Here is a 25,724-nt window from a genome sequence, read left to right as displayed (position 1 = left end):
GAGCCGCAGCTGTTAACAGCGCCGCCACTTCCGGAATATTCCCCTTAACAAGTTCAGCTAATGCTCCTTCCCTCATTGGTATAACGACATATGTGCCAGAAAGCTATTCCTACATACCTCAAAAATCCCACCTGCCTTGGAGCTTTTTAAGCTAAATTGATATTAGGGTAAAATTCAGTCTGAAGAAGGGTCTCGACCCAAAACGTCACCTATTCCTTCGCCCCATTGATGCTGAGTTTTTCCACCATTTTTGTCTACCTTTGGGTAATTGAAATCGTCTCAGGCTTAAAACCCCATTTTATGACATGTTATCTATTTGCCTACGTATTTGTTCCTTTGTCTCTTGTTGGCTGTTAGGGGATCTGTAATAGACCCTTTTTATATCGTACCCTACTCATGTCTACAGTTGAGTTTTCAAGGATATCCTCCCTCAAAACTGAAGTAGTGCATGACTAGTAGTGGAATGCCCCCTTCTCTTTTGTACTCCCCTCCTTTTGAAGATTCTATACCTGGGGTACCTAGTCACCAGAATGGGTGTGAAGGAACTGCAGATGCTGGTTTAAACCAAAGATAGACACAGCAAGCTGGAGTAACTCCGCAGTTCAGAGTGCATCTCTGGAGAAAAGTAACTGGTGATGTTTCGGGAGATAAGTCAAAGTCGAGTCTTAACCCAAAATAGTACCCATTCCTTTTCTCCAGGGATGTTGTCTGACCTGCTGAGTTACTCCAGCTTTTTGTGTCTGTCTTCATAAATGTCCGTCTATTCTTCAACCATGTTTCTGTGACAGTATCATGGCCCCACATGTTACTTAAACCTTTGACTTCATCTACCTGACAAAGTTGGACTGCTTGCATTGAAATAGTTGCAATTTAGCTTTCCACTTCCCCCATGTGCATTTAATCCTTCTGTTCATGCGGACTTAATAACTTTTTCTCCACTGGATGACTGTACTTCCCTATATGAAAACACACTCTGACTCCCCTACCCCTGCCAATTCAGTTTAAACTTTCGCATAAAAACCTCACCACTACAATTTCTGAAGAAGAGTCTTGACCCGAAATGTCACCCATTCCTTCTCTCCAGAGATACTGCCTGTCCCGCTGAGTTACCCCAGCTTTTTTTGTCTATCCATTACAATGTTAGTCATGTTCTGATTAAGGTGCAACCCATCCTTGTACAGATCTCACCTTCCCCAGAAATAGTTCCAATAATCCATGAACCTAAAAGCCCTTTCCCCTTCACTTGTCTCCTTGGCCATCTTTTGTTTCTTATATTCTCAGGCTTGTGGCACTGGAAGCAACCTGGAAATTATTTGTTTTGAGGTGCTGCTCTTTAAATGGCTATCTCGCACACTTTATCTCATGGTGCAGGATCTAAACCTTTCTGCTAACTATGTCAATGGTGGCAGGGTGTACCATCACCTCTGCTTATTCACCGTCCCCTTCACATTATCATAGGCATAGAGTCCTATAACCCTACTATTCATTGTGAAGGTCCTCCCCTGATTTGACTTCCCCAAATGCAGCACCTAGAAGTGAAGATAGTTATCAGGCTCGGGTGTTGTAGAGCAGAGGGAGCAGTAGCAAAAAGTACGCAGTTCCCTGAAACTGGTGTCACAGATCGATAGGGTTGTAAAGAAGGCATAACATTGGATTTAATCAGAGGTAGACACAAAATGCTGGAGTAACTCAGCGGGTGAGTCGGCATCTCTGGAGAGAAGGAATCTGCAGTTCTTTCTTACACATTGAATTTCATCAGTCAGGGTCTTGAGTATGGAAGTTGTGATATTATGTTACAGTTGTATAAGATATGGTTGAGGCCACATTTGGAGTATTTTGTTCACGTTTGGTAACTCTGGTATAGGAAGGATGTCATTAAGTTGGAGGGAGTGCAGATAAGGACACAAAGTGCTGGAGTAACTCAACAGGTCTGGCAGTATCTTTGGAGAACATGTATAGATAACGTTTCGGGTTGGGATCTTTCTTCAAACTCTTCTTGTCCGAACTTGTGATGTCACTTATCTATGTTCTCCAGAGATGCTGCATGACCTGTCATGTTACTCCAGCACCATGTGTCTTTTTTTGTAAATCAGCATCTGCAATTCCTTGTTTCTGCAAGAGTGCAGATAAGATTTACGAGGACATTGCCGTGACTTGATGGCCTGAACCTCAGGGTGATATTGAGCAAACTATAGTAGGACTTCCTTCCTTGGAGGGCAGGAGGTAAAAGTGTGATGGTATAGAGGCATGTAAAACCATGAGGGGAATCGATAGGATGAATGTGCAGTGTCTTTTACCCAGGGTAGGGGAATCAAGAACATAGGTTTAAGTTGCGAGTGGAAAGATTTAATAGAAACCTAAGGGGAAGCTTTTGTACCCAGAGGGTGGTGGCTGTATGGAACGAGTGGCTAGAGGTAGTTGAAGCTAGTATTATAACAGCATTTTAAAGACACTTGGAGAAATATATGGATAGGAAAGATTTGGTGGGATATGAGCCTAATATGAAGCTAATATGACTAGGTTAGATTGGATATCTTGGCTAGCATGGATGAGTTGGGTCGAAGGGCCGTTTTTTCATGCTCTTTAACTATGACTGCCTTAATTACCATCCGTTTTAGACCTAGGCATACTTCCTGTCAATGGTAGAGAAAAGAAAAGTACGTTAGACAATTTAGAACACAGGAAAGTGTTCAGACCATCATGTTTGTACCAAGCTAACCAAAACAATGCTACTTCCTTGTACTGCTTTTGCACTGGAGACCATGTCTTTTCAAGTACACATACACATGTTTTTTTATAATGTGGTGGAGGTTTCCTCTATCACCCTATCAGACAGTGAGTTCCAAACCCCTATCACATGTTGGGTGCAAATATATTTACTCTATTCTACATTACTCTTGTACATTTGCCTGAAATTGAAGATGGACACAAAATGCTGGAGTAACTCAGCGGGACAGGCAGCATCTCTGGATTGGAATGGGTGACGTTTCGGATCAAGACCCTTCTTCAGACTGAAATAGGTGATGTTTCAGGTTGAGACACTTCTTCATTTGAAATTGAATGTGGTTTGGTTTTTGATCCCTCTTGATGTCATCTCCTCTCACCCTTCATTGTTCCAGAGAGACTAAACTAACTGAGCTAATCCAATCTTTCTTCACAGTTGACATTTCTCAGTCCTGCTAACATTCTCTGCTCTCTCCAGTAACATTATTTGTAATGGGATGACCAGAGCAGACCATAAGATTCGAGCTGTGATCTAATTAGAGTTGCCATAAATTCTAGTGCCAGCTTCCTGTTCATTTATATGATGCCTTCGCTAATTTAAAAAAAAAAACATTCTGGATGCTCTTAAGTAGATGCTCTGATGAGAATCTTTTAAAATTGTTTTCACACGATGTGGGTGCCACTGGTAGTTTTGTTCAGCTTAATTTAGAGATACAGCATGGAAACAGGCCCTTTAGTCCACCAAATTCACGCCACCAACGATCACAGTAACACAACACTACACACTAGGGACAATTTACAATTTTACCGAAGCCAATTAACCTACAAACCTGGAGTGTGGGAGAAAAATGGAGATCCAAGAGAAAACCTACGCAGGCCATGGGGAGAACATATAAGCTCCGTACAGACAAGCACCAGTAGTCAGGATGGAACCCGTGTCTTTGGTGCTGTAAGGCAACAACTCTAACGCTGAGCTAGTGTGCCACCCTGGTAAGCAGGCATTCAATTCTTATTGGGTGAGGCAGCATCGATGGGACAGAGGAAACAGGCAACGTTTCGGCCTGAAACCTGCTCCATAGATGCTGCCTCACCCGTTGGGTTTCTCCAGCACTTTTGTCTACCTTCGATTTTCCACCATCTGCAGTTCCTTCTTAAACATTCAATTCTTATCCCTAGTTTCCTTCAATGGAATGGCCTGCAGGCGTCCTGAAGAGTCTACTACATTATTGTGGTTCTGGCTTCATGCATGGAACTGATTTCCATGCTTAAAGGATATTTATGAAGTTTTAACCTTTTTCTGGTTTAGTTACCTGATTATTTCAGATTTAATTTGGTAGATTTGAACATGTTTCTGAATTGTTTGTTCAGATCTTCAAAACTGGGAGTTGGATCACTTTGTTTGAAAGAATTGCAGTGCACCAAGGAGATAAATCGATGTGAGGAGTGAAGCGCTGGAGCCGGCTTTAATGGACAGAATGAGTGATTTGATCGGTGAATGGCTCCTGCATTGGATCGAAGGAAACCTCCAACACCATCTGTAGTGTATCGTGTATAAGGACTCCTATGCCTCTTTGCATATCAATAGTTCTTAATGCATCATTGTTTATATAATAATACTTCATTTTTATTTTCCTCTCCAAAGTGGGTAACTTCACATTTATTCATATAACACTGCATCTGCCATTTCTTTCCCTATTCACTCAACTTGTCTAAATAAAACCCATTTGGACCTCCATCACAATTCACAATTTCACACATCATTGGCAAAATTTGAAGAAGATGGCTTCCTCATTGAAATAATTGACATACTTTGCTGATTTCCAAGCATTAATCTCCACAGACCTATAATTGTCACTGTCTGCCAACCAGACAAAGCCTAATACTACTTTCCGATTCCTGTCTGTCCACCAACTTTAGATCCGTATCAGTATATTGCCCCTAATCACATGTGAACAATAATGTCGATTTATGAAAGGCCTTTTGAAAGTCAAAATACACTGGTACTTGTGTAGGAAAGAACTGCAGATGTTTGTTTAAACCGAAAGATAGACACAAAAAGCTCGAGTAACTCAGTGGGACATGCAACATCTCAGGAGAGAAGGGAATTCCTTCTCTCCAGAGATGCTTCCAGTCCCGCTGAGTTACAGGCAGCATCTCCAGTTACTCCAGCTTTATGTAATTGGTACTTCCTTATTTATCGGTAACATTTATCAAAATAAAACTCCAGTAACATTGTCAAACCTGCTTTGTCTTTGTTTAAATGCAGTTGACATTATTGAAGTGTCCTATTGTGATGTTAAACTTATTTATCTGCTATTCCCTGTATGCTCTCCTACTTTTTAAACTTGCAGTTATATTTAATCTGCACGAAACTGTCCACAATTAAGAGAATTTTGGAAGATGAGAATCAGTATTTTCAGTATTTCCATTATGATCTCTTTTCATATTCTGGAGGTGAGATTATCAACTCCTGAGGTTTTATTAGCCTCTGTCATTTTAATTGCACAACTACTAAAGTTTTACAAATGCCTAAAAGGGCGGTACGGTGGCGCAGCGGTAGAGTTGCTGCCTTACAACGCCAGAGACCCGGGTTTGATCCCGACTACGGGTGCTGTCTGTATGGAGTTTGTACGTTCTCCCCGTGTCCGCGTGGATTTGTCTCCAAGATCTTTGGTTTCTTCCCACATCCCAAAGACGTACAGGTTTGAAGGTTGATTGGCTTGGTATGAATATAAATTCTCCCTAGTGTAGGTGTAGGATAGTGTTAATGTGTGGGGATCGCGGGTCGGTGCGGACTTGGTGGGCCAAAGGGCCTGTATCTCTAAACTAAACTATACAATTTTCCTTTAGTTCCTCCATTTTATTAGTATTTCTGATAAATTATTTCTGTCCTTTTCCATGAAGAGAAACTAAGGGATTTATTTAATTGCTGTCATTTTATGTATTCCCATTTATTAATTATCTTGATACTAACCTTTGTCATTAAATAACAAAGCCATCAACATGTCCTGCAGAGTTTGGGGCTGAGGTGCCAGTTGAAGGATCTGTGCCATTACTTTGTTTTCCTGCACACAGCATCTCACAGCTTCAGCTTTCATCGACTTGCATCATGTTAAATAACTCACTACAGTTCCCTTACTGATCTCACCCTTTTCATTACAACCACTCAGATACAGATTCAGATTCAACTTTAATTGTCATTGTCAGTGTACAGTACAGAGACAGCGAAATGCACTCGAGACGTGCATGAAGTGATCACTGGCCTGTTGGCCTGGTGCCACTGTGGCGAAGGAGATGATCGTCCGTTGTTCAAGGTGTGGACTCTTATACAAGGTGAGGTCAAGCCTGGACTGGGCAATCATTTCGCTGAACACCTTCGATCTGTCCATCTGGACCTACCTGATCTCCCGGTTGCTAAACATTTTAATTCCCCTTTGCAATCCCGCATTGAGCTTTCTGTCCTGGGCCTCCTCCATTGTCAGAGTGAGGCCCAGTGTAAATTGGAGGAACAGCACCTCATATTTTCCATAGGGCAGCTTACACCCCAGTGGTATGAACAATGACTTCTCGAACCTCAAGTAGCCCTTTATTTCCCGCTCTCTCCATCCCTCCCCCTTCCTAGTTCTCCGACCAGTCTGACTGTCCCGCTGATTGAAATATTATCTCTGTACGCTTTAATGTTACCTTCCCCGAGCTAACAACAATCTATTCTACATTTACCGAAATTCACATCTCCTTTGATGTCTCATTTTCTCATCTTACCCTTCCTTATCTCTGTGTCTCCCTATCCCTGACAATCTGAAGAAGGGTCTCGACCTGAAATGCCACCCATTCCGTCTGGTTTGTCCTGATACTTGCTCTTTGCACATTGTCCTTCCACCATTTTTTCCATCAGTATTGACTATTGAGCATGATGTTAGTTGAAGGCTCATAAACTCCACGGAGCTGCAGAGTATAGCAGAGCTTGAAAGGCTGTTTAGGAAACAAATCCATTGCCATGATCTCAGTTCCTTCTTTGCAATCTGTAGGTGAAGAGCTGGAAAAAGGATTAATTATTTCAACGATCCCAACACCTCTGGAATAACATGTAGGTGTTTCACCCCTGGGATGGGAGCTGATGATAACGGTGGGTTTCCATATTCAAACATTTGCTGGAATTGATTTAATTTTTTCATTCACAGCACATAAATCATAGGCAGGAGAAAGTAACCTATCTCCCCGAGAGACATCATGAATGAACCAGATGGACTTTTATGACCACCTTGTGCTTTGGCTCACAATTGTTAGGATTTGCCTATTTTAATACTCACAATTTATTTCATATTTGTATTTAAATTCCACAGTTGCCATGGTGGGATTAAATATATCACTGATTCACAGGTTCGGGTGTCTTGCTAGTGGTTTCTGTAATTTAATCACTATGCCACTCTTCCCACTAAATTAGGAGCATGGATTCTGGAAGAATGAATGCTGAATTTTTGAAATAGAAAGGAGAACGTTTTAGGTTTTGGTAAGCTCTTACTAAATAAATGTGAACATTTTAAATTAATTTTCCAAGTTAATTTTGATCCTCTCCCCAGTTAGAAAGTCGCCTACATCTTTATTTATTTTACCGCGGTGCAGGACTGCACACTTAACAACATTGTATTCCATTTGCCACTTCTATACACAACTTGTCCATGGACGGCACGGTGGCACAGTGGTAGCGTTGCCGTGGTACCGTGCACCGGAGACCCGGGTTTGATCCTGACGACGGGTGCTGTCTGCACGGAGTTTGTACGTTCTCCCTGTGACCAAAGACGCACAGGTCTGTAGGGTAATTGGCTTGGTATGTGTAATTTGTCCTTTGTTTGTGTAGGATATTGTTAACATGCGGGGATCACTGGTTGGTGTGGGCTCGGTGGGCTGGATGCCCTGTTTCCGCACTGTATCTTTAAACTAAACCACTGTACATTGATTTACAATGAAATCTATTCGTCACTTTGCAGATCCACGCCTGATACATTGTGCTAATATTTCATATTCTGATTTGATTCGTTTATACAGCAGAGTGCAAAGAAAATCCCCATCATCTGAACCCCACAGAATAAACAGCATGCCTACAAGAATGATAAATACAAAAATAGATATAATGACACATACAAAACAGCAGAATAGTGCAGGATTGTAGGGTAATCCAAAGTGGCAAAAATATATATAAATAACAGAATAACTGAATGAGATAGTTTAGATTATGAGCTGACACATCCGGGAAGGGAGTCTGAAAGGAGTGACTGTTTCAGGAAGATTAGATGCCCAAATCAAGTTGAGTTATTTTTCATTCCAGCGTAGAGGCAGTGAAGCACCGAATCTATTTTCTCCACACTAATCATTCGGAGGACTTTCTCCATCTGTCAGTTGAGGTTTTTGGTAATCAGCATCATATAATATTGGAAACTTCCCCCCACTCCTCATGAAAGGAAGTGGACTGACTTTTCACACTTGCTATCTGGTCACGCTAGTCTCTGTATTCCTAGGAGGTGGGATCTTCTCACTCCCTCCTTACTGAGTGTTGTGATTCTGCTGTTGGAATAACCAGAGTCTCACACTGTGATTAAGTTTCAAGGACTTTAGTAATGTTACAGCATTGGTAACTTCATACGAGCATGTTACTCTAAAAGTGTGAGAACAAGGCAGGGTAGCTTTGTGTTAAACTAGTGGGCGGAGCTACAACGTATGACTCATAACATGAGTGACACTGACCTACACTGATCTCAGTAGCCAGACTACCACCCTTTCAGGACTTAATTAATGCTATATCTCAAGACTATGCAGATACTTTCAGATTCCAGGGTGACCTTCCATTGCATAGGAAGGAACTGCTGACGTGGTTTACACTGAAGATGGACACCAAAATGCTGGAGTAACTCAGTGGGTTAGACAGCATCTCTGGAGAAAAAGAACAAGTGACGTTTCGGGTCGAGACCCTTCTTCATATTGGAGAGTCAGGGGAAAGGGAAATGAGAGCTATAGACGGTGATGTAGAGAGATACAGAACAAATGAACGACAGATATGTAAAACGTAACAATGATAAAGGAAACAGGTCATTGATAGTAGTGGCCTAGGTGAGAACAATTACAGGCAATGAGACTCAAGAAGACGACTTTGAAGCTGGTACAACTTGGGTGGGGGATGAATGTAGAGGGAAGGCAGGGGTTACTTGAAGTTGGAGAAATCAATTTGCGTTTGGCCTCACTCTGACAATGTAGGAGGCCCAGAAAGGTCACTGCGGGAATGGGAAGGGCAATTAAAGTGATTGGCAACCCCCAGCATTGACCAATCAGCCTTATTGAAGGCATACTTTAGGCACCTTCCCTTGGAACAATTTCCTGAAAGATTTGCTAATATGTGAACCTGTATTCTTGAGCACATTGCCCATTTCTTTTTTTTATCTGTATTGGTAAAGTTATATTTGTAAAGTTTATGGTACTTTCAAAAAAGCTGCCGTTAAAAATGGAACATAATGCAAATCCCCACCAGATCACATAACATATTATGATGAGTTTGAGAAAGAGCCCTGACACAAATCGTCACCTGTCCATTCTGTCAGAGATGCTGTCTGGCCTGCTAAGTTACTGCAGCACTTTGTATTTCAGTCGAGATTCCAGCACCTGCAGCTCCTTGTGCCTAAAGGCAACTCGTTTAGAATCTGTATAAGTTTCTCCAGCATTTTATTACCCTCGTGCTCACGTTGCCTCTGGCCTCTAATTTGCCTGAGGAGCAATGTATATGAAATCATGAAATGAAATCCTGTTTGGCTTCTAATTGGCCCAAGGACCTGACTATTGTTTATTAGCCTGATATTGTTTTCCAGAAAGGACAGAAATGAAACCTTGTAGTCCTGAAGGTGCTTTAGCCCGTAAAATGCACATGATGAATAGCTCCCATCAATATGAGAACTATTAATGCCAAAGTAACTTAAAAAGGAATATAAGAATGGTAATAAATCGGGCAACAACAAAGGCACAGGCCTTGAATTTGGAAAGAGTATAACTGTGGGTGTACATTGTGCACTAAGTAAGCCACTCCCTTTGAATGTTGAGGTCTGATGCGCCAACATTTAAAGTGACAGGCGGAGGTAACGTTACTGAGTGCTGGCTATTTTTTTCTCCGACGTAGACTATTGGAAGTGAAAACTAACATCCAAATATAGTGAGAATAGAAACTCTCAGATCTCCTTTAAATATTTTCCCTCTCATCTGAATAGAGTCATGGAGTCATGCAGTGATACAGTGTGGAAACAGGTCCTTTGACACAATTTGCCCACACCGGCCAACATGTCCCAGCGACACTAGTCCTACCTGCCTGCGTTTGGTCCATATCCCTGTAAAACTTGTCCTATCCATGTACCCCATTGTACTGAAGTGTTTTGAGCGACTAGTTATGTAGCACATCAAAAACAGTCTACCTGCCGACCTAGACCCACTGCAGTTCGCCTACAGAGCCAACCGATCCACAGAGGACGCAGTCTCAACAACACTGAACCTCGTGTTGTCACATCTCGATCGGAAAAACACCTATGCCAGGATCCTCTTCATAGACTTCAGCTCCGCTTTCAACACAATCATCCCGCAGCAGCTAGTGGAGAAGTTGGAGCTGTTGGGGGTTGATGCTGGCACATGTAGCTGGGTCCTGAACTTCCTGTCGCAGCGGCAGCAGACAGTCAGGGTGAGCAGTAGGACATCAAAAACCATAGCCGTGAGCACTGGCTCACCCCAAGGCTGTGTCCTAAGCCCCCTTCTGTTTAGTCTGCTGACACACGACTGTACTGCCAGACTCAATAACAACTTCATCAGCAAGTTCGCTGATGACACAACAGTAGTGGGTCTCATCAGTGACAACGATGAATCGGCGTACAGGATGGAGGTGGAGCTGCTCACAGGTTGGTGCAAATCCCACCTCATTCTTAACGTGGGAAAAACTAAGGAGATGGTGGTTGACTTCAGGAGGGCGGGGAAACATCACCATGCACCTCTGCACATCGACGGAGCTGATGTGGAAAGGGTCAGCAGCATGAAGTTCTTAGGACTACATCTGTCTGATGACCTGACGTCCACGGCCAACACCACAGCTCTGGTCAAGAGAGCCCAGCAGCGACTTCACCCCCTCCGAAGACTACGGAAAGCAGGCCTCCCCACCACACATCTACGGACTTTTTACAGGGGGACTGTCAAGAGCACACTGACATATGGCATCACTTCCTGGTTCGGGAGCTGCAAGGCGTACGAACGGCACCAACTGGACAGGATAGTGATGACCGCAAGCAGGATTATTGGTGCTCCACTCCCCTTCCTGCTGGACATATACAAGAAGAGATGCATCAACAGAGCCATCTCCATCATCAAAGACCCTTACCACCCATCGCATGACTTTTTCACCATCCTCCCATCTGGGAAGAGGTACAGGAGCATCAGCTGCAAAACCAGCAGGATGCTCCTCAGCTTCTTCCCACAGGCTATAAGACTGTTAAATGAACTTTCCCCCCTGCCAAGTATCGCGCACAAACCCCCCACACTGCAGCAGAGCCACTGTTGTGCCGCTGCCGGTCGGAACGGCTGTTGAATGTTATTGAATGTTATTAGAGGGTTAAATTGTTCATGACATGTATTTTAATTTTAATTGCTATTTATTTTGTAACGAAAACTGAATGGACACTGGTTGAGAAACGTTTTTTTGTTTCCTCTGAGTATGCGAATACTCAGGAAATGACAATAAAGATTTACAATTACAATTACAATTACCTGTCTAACTGTTTCCTAAACATTGGGATAATCTTCTACCCTCTAGTTTTAGACTCCCTGACCCTAGGAATAAAACTTTGACCAACCACCTCATATATTCCCTCAGGATACTAATAAACATTTATAAGATCAGCCCTCAGCCTCTTGAGCTTCAGGGGAAAGACTCCAAGAATCTCCTATTTCTTCTTTTTGCTCAAGCCCTCCAGCTCTGGCAACATCCTGATCTCAGACAACGACGAGAAGGCCTACTGGGAGGAGGTGGCTGATCTAGCACTCTGGTGCCAGGATAACAGCCTCCTCTTGAACATCAAAAAAACAAAGGAGCTGATCATGGACTTTAGGAGGGCACATCATCCAATAGTCAATAGTCAATTTAATTGTCATTTGGAACCCTTGAGGTCCAAACGAAATGCCGTTTCTGCAGCCATACATTACAAACAAATAGACCCCAGACACAACATAATTTACATTTTACATAAACATCCATCACATTGCTGTGATGGAAGGCCAAAAAATTTTTATCTCTCCACTGCACTCTCCCCCCCGATGACAGAGTCAAAGTCAAAGCCCCCGGCTGGCGATGGTGATTGTCCCGCGGCCATTAAAGCCACGCCGGGTGGTGCGAGGTCACACACCGGTTCTTGATGTTGGAGCCCCCGGCGTGCGCTCGCAGAGTCCCGCGGCCATTCCAAGCTGTGCGGGGCAGTGATGTTACGCCCCGCACCAGGAGCTCTTCAACCCCGCAACTCGGGTGGGAGAAGTCGCCGTTGCAGGAGCCCTGAAAAGCGGTCTCCCTCCAGGGACCCGCGGGCTCCCGGTGCCGCCGTCCGCAGACCCGCAGTTGCAGCCTCCGAATCAGCAGCAGCAGCAGCAGCAGCGCTCCACCACCACTCCACCCGCTCTGGACTCGGCCAGCTCCGCGATGTGAGGTGAGTTGGCACCAGAGTCCCCGGCTTCTTCTGTTGGAGGCCGCTCCTCATTGCAGCCCCAACGACATCGGAGACCCGACAAGAAAAGGTCGGGTCTCCAGTGCAGGGAGATTTAAAAGTTACCCCCTCCCTCCCACCCCACCCCCACCCCCCCACACACACACCCCAACAAAAAATAACAAAAACTACATATAAACATAGACAAAAATATATAAAAATGCGGACGGGCTGCAGAGGCCGCTGCTGACGAGAGTCGCGTACCTGTCCGAGGACGTACACTCCATTGAGGATAAATGGGGATCCTGTGGATAGGGTGAACTGTTTTAAATATCTGGGAGTCCACATCTCCGAGGATATGACATGGGCATCACACGCCTCAGCACTCGTGAGTAAGGCAAGGCAGCGCCTTTACCACCTCAGGCAATTGAGGAAATTCAGTGTGTCTCCAAGGATCCTCCAGTGCTTCTACACAGCGACTGTGGAAAGCATCTTGTCCAGAAATATTACCATCTGGTTTGGGAATTGCTCTGCCAAGGACAAGAAGGCTCTGCAGAGAGTAGTGCGTTCGGCCGAACGCACTATGGGAACTTCACTCGCCCCCCTGCAGGAACTATATAACAGGAGGTGCAACTCCAGAGCAAGTAAAATCATGGGAGACCCCTTCCACCCCTGCAACGGACTGTTCCAGCTGCTACGGTCAGGCAAACGCCTCCGTTGCCATGCGATGAGAATGGAGAGGTTGAGAAGGAGTTTCTTCCCAGAGGCCATTCGGACTGTAAACGCCTATCTCACCAGGGGCTAACTCTACTGAACGTTTTTCCTTCCATTATTTATTATGTAAAAGAATATGTGTGTTATGATTGTGTTTATAATTTGTTTGGTTGTTTTGTTGTTTATCTTTTGCACAAAAGTCCGCGAGCATTGCCACTTTCATTTCACTGCACATCTCGTATGTGTATGTGACAAATAAACTTGACTTGACTTGACTTGATCCTTGTGAATCTTCCCGGCACGTTCTCTGGTTTAATCACTTCCATCCTATAGTATGACAATCAAAACTGTACACATTATTCGGAAGGTACTGCAGGTGCTGAATTACACTGAAAATAGACACAAAAAGCTGGATTAACTCAGTGGGTCAGGCAGCATCACTGGAGAAAAGGAATTATTTACTTTTCAGGTCGAGGCACTTCTTCAGACAGAGAGTCAGGAGATAGGGAAATGAGAGATATAGAAAGACTCTATCCCCTACACCCAATCCCTCCGTCTACGCCGCATCTGCGTCCAAGATGTCCTCATTCTTTAGGGATCAGAGGTTCCCCTCTCCCATCGTAGATGAGGCCCTCACTCGTGTCTCCTCGGTATCCAGAAGCTCTGCCCTTGCTCCCCCTCCCCCTAGTCACAACAGAGGCAGAGTCCCCTTAGTCCTTAAGCCACTGTCCCATGATGTGAGTTCACCCAAGAGCTCGCCCAAGTTTAAAAAAAATCAAACTTGTGGTATGTACGTAGCAGGTACGTAGGACCTCGTGGATGCCCCATAACGGCTCGTAATGCTAATGGCAGGTACTCGTGAAACGGGGTAACTCGTGAAATTTTTTCAACACCGTGCCAAATGTCCAAGAGTTACCGCGTTTTCCGAGTACCTGCCGTTCGCATTACGAGCCGCTACGGGACATCCATGAGTTTCTACGTACTTACCACGAGTTCGATTTTTTTAAAATTCGGGAGAGCTCTTGGGTGAACTCGCATCGTGGGACAGGCCCTTAACCTTCCACCCCATCAGCCATCGCATACAACACATAATCCTCTGGAATTTTCACCACCTCCAACGGGATCCCACCACTAATAACATCTTCCCATCTTCACCCCTTCCCACTTAACGCAGAGGTCGTTCCCTCTGAAACATCCCTTCCCGCCCAATCCAACCCCTCCCCTTGTACCTTCCCCTGTAACCACAGGAGATGCAACACCTGTCCCTATACCTTCTCCCTCGACTCTGTCCAGGGACCCTGAAAGGCAGAGATTCACTTGCACCTCCTCCAACCTCATCTACTGTATCCGCTGTTCCAGGTGTGGACTCCTATATATCGGCGAGACCACGCGCAGGCTCGGCGATCATTTTTGCTGAACATCTCCGCTCACTCTGCCTTGGCATACGTGATCTCCCATTTGCCAAACACTTTAACTCCCCTTCCCATTCCCACACTGACCTTTCTGTCCTGGGCCTCCTCTTGTCAGTGACAGCAAATGCAAATTTGATGAAGAGCACCTCATATTTTGTTTGGGCAGCAACGAAAGCAACGGTATGAATATTAAATTATCTAACTTCAAGCAACTCTTGCATCCCCTTTCTTTCCGTTCCTCCCCCATCCTAGTTGACATACTAGTTTCACTGTTGCCCTGTTGAGTTTCACTGTCTGTATAATTTGATATCACCTACCCCACAGCCAACACTGGACCATTGTGGGCTCCTTATTCCCTTGATCATCGTTGCGTTTTGCAGCTCTTTCATTCATTTGTTCTATATCTCTTTTTTCTCTTTCCCCTGACTATTGGTCTGAAGAAAGGTCTCAACCCAAACCGTCACCTATTCCTTTTCTCCAGAGTTGCTGTCTGACCTGCTGAGTTACTACAGCTTCTTGTGTCTATCTTCACAATATTCCAATACCACAAAAGCAGCACTGTACGTGTTTCCAAGTTAAATTATCTAATCTGCTTGCATGTGATCCATACCCCCCATTCCCTGCATATCCCTCCTAAAAGCCTCTTGAAGATGTGCCTCGACCCGTAAAGCCACTATCGTATCTGCCACGAACAACAATCCTGGCAACACGTTCCAAGCATCTACCACTTTCTGTGTAAAAAAATTACCCCATGCATCTATATACTTTTAAAACTCTGTGGGTGTGTGGGTGGGCAGTATTTTGCATTTGATTCGTTACTCCGCGCAAACCAGATGCCATTTTTACCATTTCGCTAGCGATTTTACTTTTACATGCGCACATCCACTCCTTGGTCAATTATTTCCACAGACACCCCTCTCCGGAAAAATGAAAGGAAGAGGCGGAGACAATAGGCTTGTGGGAGAGCTGGGAAGCGGGAGGGGAAGGAGGGAGAATGCAAGGACTATCTGAAATAGGGGAAGTCAATGTTCATACCGCTGGTGTGTGAACTACCCAAGCGAAATATGAGGTGCTGTTCTTTTAATTTGCGTTGGGCCTCACTCTGGCTATGGAAGAGGCCCAGGACAGAACGGTCAGATTCGGAATGGGAGGAGGAGTTGAAGTGCTGAGCCACCGAGAGATCAGGTTGATTAGTGCAAACCAACATTGACTTCTCCAATTTCAGGTAGTCCTTGCTTTCTCCCTCCTTCCCCTCCCCCTCCCAGTTCTCCCACAAGCCTATTGTCTCCACCTCTTCCTTTCATTTTTCCGTCCCTCCCCCGACAACAATCTGAAGAAGGGTCTCGACCCGAAACGTCACCTAGTCCTCTTCTCCAGAGATGCTGTCTGACCCGCTGAGTTTCTCCAGCATTTTTATCTATCTTGTTCTGCCAACCAAATTGGTATTCTAGGCTAGTCCCATTCACTGAATTCTCTGAAAAGGCAAACTTTATCGTGTGTGAAATACTTAGGGCTATCATGAGGTTAAGATAAAGCCAACATCAATGCAAGCTTGCTTCTCTCTTCCTTCCTTTTTAATGGAAGCTAATAATAAATGCTAATTTATTGAACCGTATTCCTGCCAGCTGCTCTCCGCATAGAATTAAACCGAAATGAGAATAAAACCATGCAGCAAATTTATTTTACGTTGCAATTCATTTAAATGACCAATGCCCTGGAGTGATTTCAAAGCAGCTATCAAATCTCTAAAGTTCAGACCACAAATTATAAATCTCTGATGACTTACTCTCATGACTTATGAAACATACCAATTCCTTTGTCAGATTGCAACCTTATCAGAACTTAATGCAACAGTTTTTAATCAATGGTTCACACTCCATCAGATCAGCTGTTGAATTTATTAAATGATTCATTAGATAAATTCCGAGTGCAATCAACTGCAACATATCTTTTGAAGGAGGCAGACGCCAATCGTTTTGCAAAACATAATGGCACAGAAATGACCCATCACCTTTCAACTGGTCCCAGAAATTGCACCAAAGCAGGGTAACGTGATTCCAACCCTTTGCCTTCCTTCTTTATATTTAATAAATATGCAGAATGTATGAATTCAGTGAGCTTTGCAAACTAAAATGCTTCTAACATGTCACCACTGCTTTATCAGAGGCTTGCCATTCAGTGGATTATGATTTTTTTATGGATTGCCAAAGAGATTTTCTAAATATCTACCCTCTCTCCCTTCTGCAATACGACTAACTTTATTTGATTTAGGTATTGGATTCCCTCCACTTGTATTAAATTCTGGAGCACTGAACTTCAAGTTCATGTGTAGGAAGGAATCGCAGATGCTGGTTTAAACTGAAGATAGACACAAAATGCTTGAGTAACTCAGCAGGACAGACAGCATCTCTGGAGAGAAGGTGAAGAAGGGTCTCGACCCGAAACGTCAACTATTCCTCTTCTCCAGAGATGCTGTCTGACCCGCTGAGTTGCCTCAGAATTTTGTGTCTATCTTCAACTTCAAGTTCACATAATGTTAATTATACTTTTTCCATATCCCTACCATCTTCATGAATAGTTCTGACTCGCAATTTGAATGCAGTGTCCCCATATTATGGAGGGGTGCTTTCATAGAATACATCTGTAACATGGTTTTCCCATAACACAAACGCTTGACAAAAAAATGACTGTTGTTTTAAATTTTTCTTCATATGAATTCCTTAACGACAATATTTTATTCCGTTTTTCAAATTGTGTCGCAGTGATTTGTCAATTCCCGCCGCACAAATTGTTCAGTTCAGTTCAGTTTAGTTTATTGTCACGTGTACTGAGGTACAGTGAAAAGTTTTTGTTGCATGCCAACCAGTCAGCTGAAAGACAATAAATCCATTTGCAATCAATCCATTTATCATCCATTTACATGATAAGGGAATAATGTTTAGTGCAAGGTAAAGCCAGCAAAGTCCGATCAAGGATAGTCAGAGGGTCACCAATGTAGATAGTAGTTAAGCACTGCTCTCTGGTTGTGGTAGAATGATTCAGTTGCCTGATAACAGCTGGGAAGAAACTGTCCCTGAATCTGGAGGTGTGCATTTTCACACTTCTATACCTTTTGCCTGACTGGCTATCCATAATGTGGGTAAATGCCGTAACTCTATTTAATTTGTACTACACGACTAAATCTAATTAACGCTTGTGGCTGAAGATATCAATGCGGGAGAATTTACATTTACACTAAGCCAATTAACCTACGAACCTGTATGTTTTTGAAGTGTGGGAGGAAACCAAAGATCTCAGAGAAATCCCACGCAGGTCACGGGGAGAACGTGCAAAGTCCGTACATATAAGAACCTGTAGTCAGGATTAAACCCAACCCAGTTGCTCTACCACTATGCCAACATACCATCCATATCTTTTATGGAAAAAATTGTACCTTCACAATGAAATGTTCCAGTTGAGAGAGAATTTACTAACTATTATTAAATGATCAATGAGCATCATAGAGAATTAATTTAGGCGGGTTATTAGAAGGTTACATTTCAATATTGGCTATTATCTGGTTCTGATACTGCAGATAAGTGCTGCATGAGGTCTTTGCTACAGAATGACCGCATAAGAGTGACGCGGTGGCGCAGCGGTAGAGTTGCTGCCTTAGAGCGCTTGCAGTGCCAGAAACCCGGGTTCGATCCCGACTACGGGTGCTGTCTGTACGGAGTTTGTACGTTCTCCCTGTGACCGCATGTTTTCTCTGAGAACTTTGGTTTCATCCCACACTCCAAAGACGTCCAGGTTTGCAGGTTAATTGGCTTGGTAGAAATATAAATTGTCCCTAGTGAGTGTCGGATAGTGTTAATGTGCGGGGATTGCTGGTCAGTGCGGACTCGGTGGGCCGAAGGGCCTGTTTCCGCCCGACCATCTCTAAACTAAACTAAATATTGAGGAGTTATGGATATATGCAGAGCAAGCTTTAACTCAAATGAGAAGGCAATAGATGAATGTTCATGTGAAACAGTCCTCATTCAAACCATCATGATGAGATGAGGGCAGTGATTTAGTGGTCATAGAGTCATACACCCATGCAGCACCAATACATGTATTCTCCATGCCAAGCTGGTTTTTACATTGAGCTAGGCCCATCGGTATGCATTTGACCCACATCCCCCTAAAACTTTGAAGATAGACACAAAATGCTGAAGTAACTCTGAATAGAAGGAATGGGCGACGTTTTGGGTCGAGACGTCACCCATTCATTCTATCCAGAGATGCTGCATGTCCCGTTGAGTTACTCCAGCAATTTGTGTCCATATTCAGTGCAAACCTGTATCTGCAGTTCCTTCCTGCCACTCAATCTTTACCTGTCTAAATATCTTTTAAATGTTGCTTTTGCACCTGCCATTACCACTTCATCTGGCAAATGTTTCCATATACCAGTTATCTCATGTGAAAAAATTATCCCTTTGGTCTCTTTTAAATCTTTCCTCTCTCACTTATGCCCACTAGTACTGGATTCCCAGGGGAAAAAAGGAATTACCTTTCTCCTTATCATTTTATCTTAGAATTTTATATGTTTCTTTTCAGTCACCTCTGAGCCTCTCATGCTCCAGAGGAAAAAAAGTCCAAGAGTATCCAGTCTCCCCTCATAACTCTAACTATCCAATCATGCCCAAATCCTGAATTTACTCTGCAATAATTCATGACGACCTTCCTATGCAGAGTAAAGCTAACTGCACACAATACACCAAATGTGGTCTCACCAGAGTCTTGTACAGTTGTACCTTAGTGTCCAAACTCCTGTACTCAAAACTCTTACTAGTGATGGCAAGAATGCCAACTGCCTTCTTCACCACCCTTGTAAATGCCAACTGCCTTCTTCACCACCCTTGTAAAGATGCCAACACCAACAATGAAAAGGTCATCATGGACCCCACAGTGAAACCACCGGGTTTTGCCCTACATCGCAAGCAATGGCTAACCCTGAACAGAATCTGCACATTTCATGCAAGAACAGCCCATCACCTGCATCAGTGGGGGATGACAGACAGGCCTGCTTGCGACTGCGGACATCCAGACCAGACCATCCCACACATCGTGAATGACTGCCCATTGTGGCTTTTCCCTGGGGGCATCAAAGCCATCCACCCAGTAACTGATGTTGTCCTAGCCTGGATGTCTGCCCTTGATCTACAACTTTAGGCTATGCACACCATACGCAAGAAGAATATCTGCACTATTTTTAGGAAACTGTGTAACTGAACCCCAAAGTCTGAAGTCTGAAAAAGGCTCTCAACCCGAAACATCACCCATTCCTTCTCTCCAGAGATGGTGCCTGTCCCACTGAGTTACTCCAGAATTTTATGTCTATCTTCAATGTTAACCAGCATCTGCAGTTCCTTCCTACCCAAGGTCCCTTTGATCCTCTTCACTTCAGGGTGCCACTATTTGCTGTGTAATTCCTGCCTGAGTAACTCACCAAAATGTATCACCTGACAGTTGTTTGAGTTAAAATCCTTCTGCCATTTCTTCGCTATCTACCCCAGTTGATTCAAATCCTTTTGTAAAGTTCGATAGTCTTCCTGACTGTCCACCATACCACCATTCCAAAATAAATCACCATCCATGCTAACTACATTGTCATCTAAATGATCAATATAGATGACAAACAACAGTGAACAGAGCGCAGATATCTACGGTACTCCAAAGGTAGACACTCAGTAATATATGAGATAGTAACTCAGCGAGATAAAGCCCTGTCCCACGGTGCGAGTTCATTCAAGTGCTCTCCCGAGTTAAAAAAAAAATCAAACTCGTGGTAAGCACGGAGAATGAATATAGCGGGTACGTCGGAGCTCGGAGACTTCTCTTACCGGCTCGTACCGCTAATGGCAGGTACTCGGGAAGACTCGGGAAGGTGCTCGGAAAGGATTGCTAATGGCGGGTAAGCACGGGAAGACTTGTGAAGATTTTTCATGTTGAAAAATGTCCACGAGAGCCCCGAGTACCGACGAGTGGCCATTACCGTAAATCTCTGAGTTCGAATCAGGGCAAACTCGGGAGAACTCTTTGAATGAACTCATACCGTGTGACATGGCTATAAGGCAGCATCTCTGGATAGAAGGAATGGGTGACTTTTCAGGTCGAGACCCTTCTTCAGACTGAGAATCAAGGGAGAGGGAGGCACAGAGATAAAGATGTATGAGGTGTGAAATCGAGACATCAAAGGGGATGCGGCTCAAGGAAAACGTAGAATAGATCATTGTTAGCTAGGGGAAGGTGACAACGAAGCAAACAGAGATAAAAAAAAATAATCAGGGGAACAGTCAGACTGGTCGAAGAATTAGGAAATGGGAGGGATGGAGAGAGAGGGAAAGCAAAGGTTACTTCAAGTTAGAGAAGTCAATGTTCATACCGCTGGGGTGTAAGCTGCCCAAGCAAAATATGAGGTGCTGTTCCTCCAATTTGCGCTGGGGCTCGCTCTGACAATGGAGGAGGCCCAGGACAGATAGATCAGTGTGGGAATGGGAGGGGAATTTAAAGTGTTTAGCAACCGGGAGATCAGGTAGGTTTAGGCGGACTGAGCGGAGGTGTACAGTGAAATGTTCACCGTGCCTGCGCTTGGTCTTGCTGATATATAGGAGTCCACACCTGGAACAGTGAATACAGTAGATGAGATTGACACTGTCTATGGTACACCACTGGTTACAATTTTCCAATCAATGAAACATCCTTCTGCAGAAGTACATCGTGGAAGTCATATCCTTGTTATAATAAACAATTCAGGACATGTCTGTTTTGTCACTTCATGTTCCCACTTTGCAAATCCAAGGAGACATCGCTCAACGCTTCAACAAAAGTAATATATTTTGCGTGTCTGAAGTTTTGTGCTCACAACCCTTTGGGACAGACACAGGTATTTGAATATTGAAAGAGATACTGTCAGCTGGGATGTGTTTCCATTGTGAACATATAATTCTGCAAAGTTATCCGTCTGCACTGAAAATATTAATGGATAAGCATGTATTTATAGCCATTAACACTGGCAAATGCTTATTGTTGTCTGTGTTGAAAAATATAAAATGTCACTGTACTGTTGATAGAGGAGAGATAGATTCTCCTGAAGATCTGCTTATGGTGATCAAAGACATTTTATATCTACCAGCTTTAGTCTTCAATGACTCACTACACTTGTCATCCGTTATGTAGCTGTCTTTAGCACTCTTCGTGGTTGAGTATTTTTAAGTGCATCACCATATCATAGAAACATAGGTGCAGCAGTAGGCCATTCGGCCCTTCATACCAGCACCACCATTCAATGTGATCATGGGTGATCATCTAAAATCAGTACCCCATTCCTGCTTTTTCCCCATACCCCTTGATTCCTATAGCCCTAAGATGTACCATCCATCCTTGGATCTGTTCATGTCAATGACTGTGGGATCACAGAGCATCAAAGAGCGTGATGAAAAGCTGGAGAGAGAGAGTTATATGTTTGGTGTGTGTGTGTCAGGGACCAGCAACCAGACAGCACTGGGTAGCCAGGTGCAAACTATGGTTACTGTCCATTAATGTGTCAAGAATATAATAATAATACTAATAATAATAATAATAATAATAATAATAATTTTATTTATAGAGCACTTTAAAAGCAAACATGGCTGCAACAAAGTGCTGTACATCACTAATCATTGACAAACAAGTTAATACACACCAAAAACAACAATCAAAAGAAATAGTAGGAAAAGACATGTAAAATAAAGAAACATCAAAAACACCAAAAACAGAAGCAAAGCCTCAGGCATGGTCAAAAGCCAGGGAGTACAAATGTGTTTTAACACTGGATTTGAAGATGGACAGTGGGGGGGGGCTGTCTAATGTGCAATGGCAGGGTGTTCCAGAGTGCTAGAGCAGCAACAGAGAAGGCTCTATCTCCTCTGAGCCTCCGACTAGACCTCGGTACCTCCAGGAGCAGCTGACCAGCTGACCTGAGGGACCGGGCAGGAGCGTATGGGTGGAGCAGCTCAGAGAGGTAAGGCGGGGCAAGCCCATTCAGAAATTTAAAAAAAATAACAGTAACTTAAAATGAACTCGAAAGTGCACCGAAACAAGACACAGGAGGAGTAACATAGTAGGAACTTCTACTGCTTTAAAAGAGAATACAACGGACATCATGAGTTCAGTGGCACAGAATGGGGAGATCACCGAGCACACTTTCATTGTGTTTTAGTACTTCCTCTTTCATTTTTGTTCAGGGTCGGAACCCTTCTACAGATTGAGCGTCAGGGGAAAGGGAAACAAAATATATATATGGTGATATAACGCGAGATAGAACAAATTAATGAAAGATATGCACTAAAAAAAAATAAAATTAACACCTGGGGGGAAGCAGAGCATTTTATCTGTGTGCCCTCACTAATAGTCATAGAGTCATACAACACAGAAACAGGCTTGTCCCCCCTACTAGTCCATGCCGACCTACATGCCCCAACTAAGCTGGTGACATTTGCCCACATTTGGCCCATATCACTTTGTCTTTCCCATACATGCACCTGTACAAATGTCTTTTAAATGTTATTATTGTATTTGGTTCAAGTTCATCCACTGGGAGCTTGTTCCATGTCCAATCTGTTCTTAGGATGAAAAAGTAGCCCCTCACATTTCAACTACATTTTTTCCCTTCTCAGTATAAGCATACTGTATGCCCACTTGTTCTGATTGTTGTAACCCAGAGAAAGTCTGCTTGCATTCTCCCTATCTGTTCACTTTATCATTTTATACACCTCTATAACAACATTGCACGGCCAACTGCACTCCTAGGACTAAAGTCCAAGCCTGCCAATATCCATCACGGGCCCGGTCTCACTGAGAAGCGTGGAGGGGTATGTAGTTGTGCGTGACATCGGGTGGGGCTCCGAAATTTTTGTAGCGAACAAAATCTCTGCGCGCCAACAGTCTGTCACGTAACTGATGGCCAAAGTGGAACAGGCCCAAGACCCTGGCGCAACTCAAAGTCTCAACTCCAACAGCAGCAGAACCAGAAGAAGGCAGGAAAATGAGGTTAGGAGGCAGAGAACAGCCATGATTAAATGGCGGAGTAGACCTGATGGGCCGAGTGGCCTAATTCTTCTCCTATAACTTGTGAACTTGTCACCCATTCCCTCTCTCCAGAGATGCTGCCTGTCCTGTTGAGTTACTCCAGCATGTTGTGCCTATCTTGGGTATAAACCAGCATTGGCAGTTCCTTCCTAAGCAGATCTGCTCAGTAGACGATAAAGAGAATAGTGAGTATCATGGCTCAATGAAGCTTGATGCTGTACTGTTGTAAGTCAATGATTGTGCCTGTAACCTGTTGCTTGTAGTTAGACAAGCAGAACAAGAAAGCACCTGCCTGCCTGGTGATGCAAATTGAAATGCATTCAAATCGTTTGCATTACCAGTCTTAATATATTGATAAATCGAAGGCATGGCGAAAGACCGCTATTGTATCTTCCAAGGTTTTATTTTCTGTGTAAAGTAGGTTAACGACCATATTAGGTGGTGGCTGTTGAGAGCCACAAGTCAGTTCCATTCGATTAGTTCACATCGACCACCAATTTATTTAAGATAGACACAAATTGCTGGCATAACTCAGAGGGATAGGCTGCATCGCCAGGCTCCCTCATCTTTATTATTTACAGAACATCACACACGCCCTTCGTTTCTTCAATGGCTTCCATTTTCCAGGTCCCCACTCCCTCATCTTTACTATTTAATTCCATCCTACACCAATTTATTCATCAATGGTCTGAACATTTATTGAACCCAGTGACCAGAGCAGTTTTGGATGTAGAGTCGATGAGAGTTTCTAACTTTTGGTGAGGTAGACAAAAATGCTGGAGGAACTCAGTAGAATTAGGCCATTCGGCCCATCGAGTCTACTCTGCCATTCAATCATGGCTTTCCTCTACCTCCTAATCCCATTTTTTTGCCTTCTTCCCATAACCCTTGACACCCATCCTAACCAAAAATGTGGCTATCTCTGCCTTAAAACTATCCACTGACTTGGCCTCTGGATGCACTCCATATTTAAAAAAAATAGTCAACACCTTTATTCCTACTACCAAAATGCATGACTCCACACTTTGCTACGCTATATTCCATCTGCCACTTCTCTGCCCAATCTCCCAACCTGTCCAAGTCCTTCGGCAGAGTCCCTGCTTTCTCTACACCACCCACCCCTCCACCTATTTTTGTATCATCTGCAAACTTGTCCACAAAGCCTTCAATCCCCTCGTCCAAATAATTAATGTACAACGTGAAGAGTAGTAGCCCCAGCACTGACAACTGAGAAGCAAGCAGTAATTAAGGAATTCCTAATCTCCAAGTAAATATGATAGAATGCCAGCACAGGCTGCCATAAGGCTGAGAAGAATTACGGGGGTAGGAGACATGGTGGTGGATTACTCTGACCTCTGGTGGTACACACTGTATATAAATATATGTGTGCGTGTGCATGTGTGTGCATGTATGGGTATGTGTACATATATATATGTATATATACACACACTGAACTTGTTTTTGTCGTGTATTATTTTGTTTACAGTGTACTATGTTTATACATTCTGTTGTGCTGCTGCAAGTAAGAATTTCATTGTTTTATCTGAAACATATGACAATGAAACACTCTTGAATCTTGACTCTGTTAACTTGGAAGATGAGTTACCCCATGTGTAGGAAGAAACTGCAGATGCTGGTTTACACCGAAGGTAGACACAAAATGCTGGAGTAACTCAGCGGGGCAGGCAGCCTGAAGAAGGGTCTCAACTCGAAACATCACCCATTCCTTCTATCCAGAGATGCTGCCTGTCCTGCTGAGTAACTCCAGCTGGTTGTGTCTATGATGAGTAACCCCATGCTCCTATACTCAACAAACCAGTGATCACTGCATGCAGTGTTATGGGCCTGCCCCACTTAGGTGACTTTTTAGGCGACTGCAGGAGACTATGCAGTCGCCACATGGTCATCACATGTTCGCGGGTGGTTGCGGGGTAGTCACCTTCATGGTCATGAGGAGTTCCCGCATTCAAGGAACTAGTCGCAGCCTCATTATGGTCGCCGCAAATTTTTCAACATGTTGAAAAATGAGTGGAAAGCAGAATGAAGCCGCCATGGAGAGTAGCGAGAATTCTCATGC

The sequence above is a fragment of the Leucoraja erinacea genome, chromosome 6 (assembly GCF_028641065.1).
Source record: "Leucoraja erinacea ecotype New England chromosome 6, Leri_hhj_1, whole genome shotgun sequence".
NCBI lineage: Eukaryota > Metazoa > Chordata > Chondrichthyes > Rajiformes > Rajidae > Leucoraja > Leucoraja erinaceus.
The sequence above is the reverse complement of the archived record's forward strand: the minus strand, read 5'-3'. Positions refer to the sequence as shown.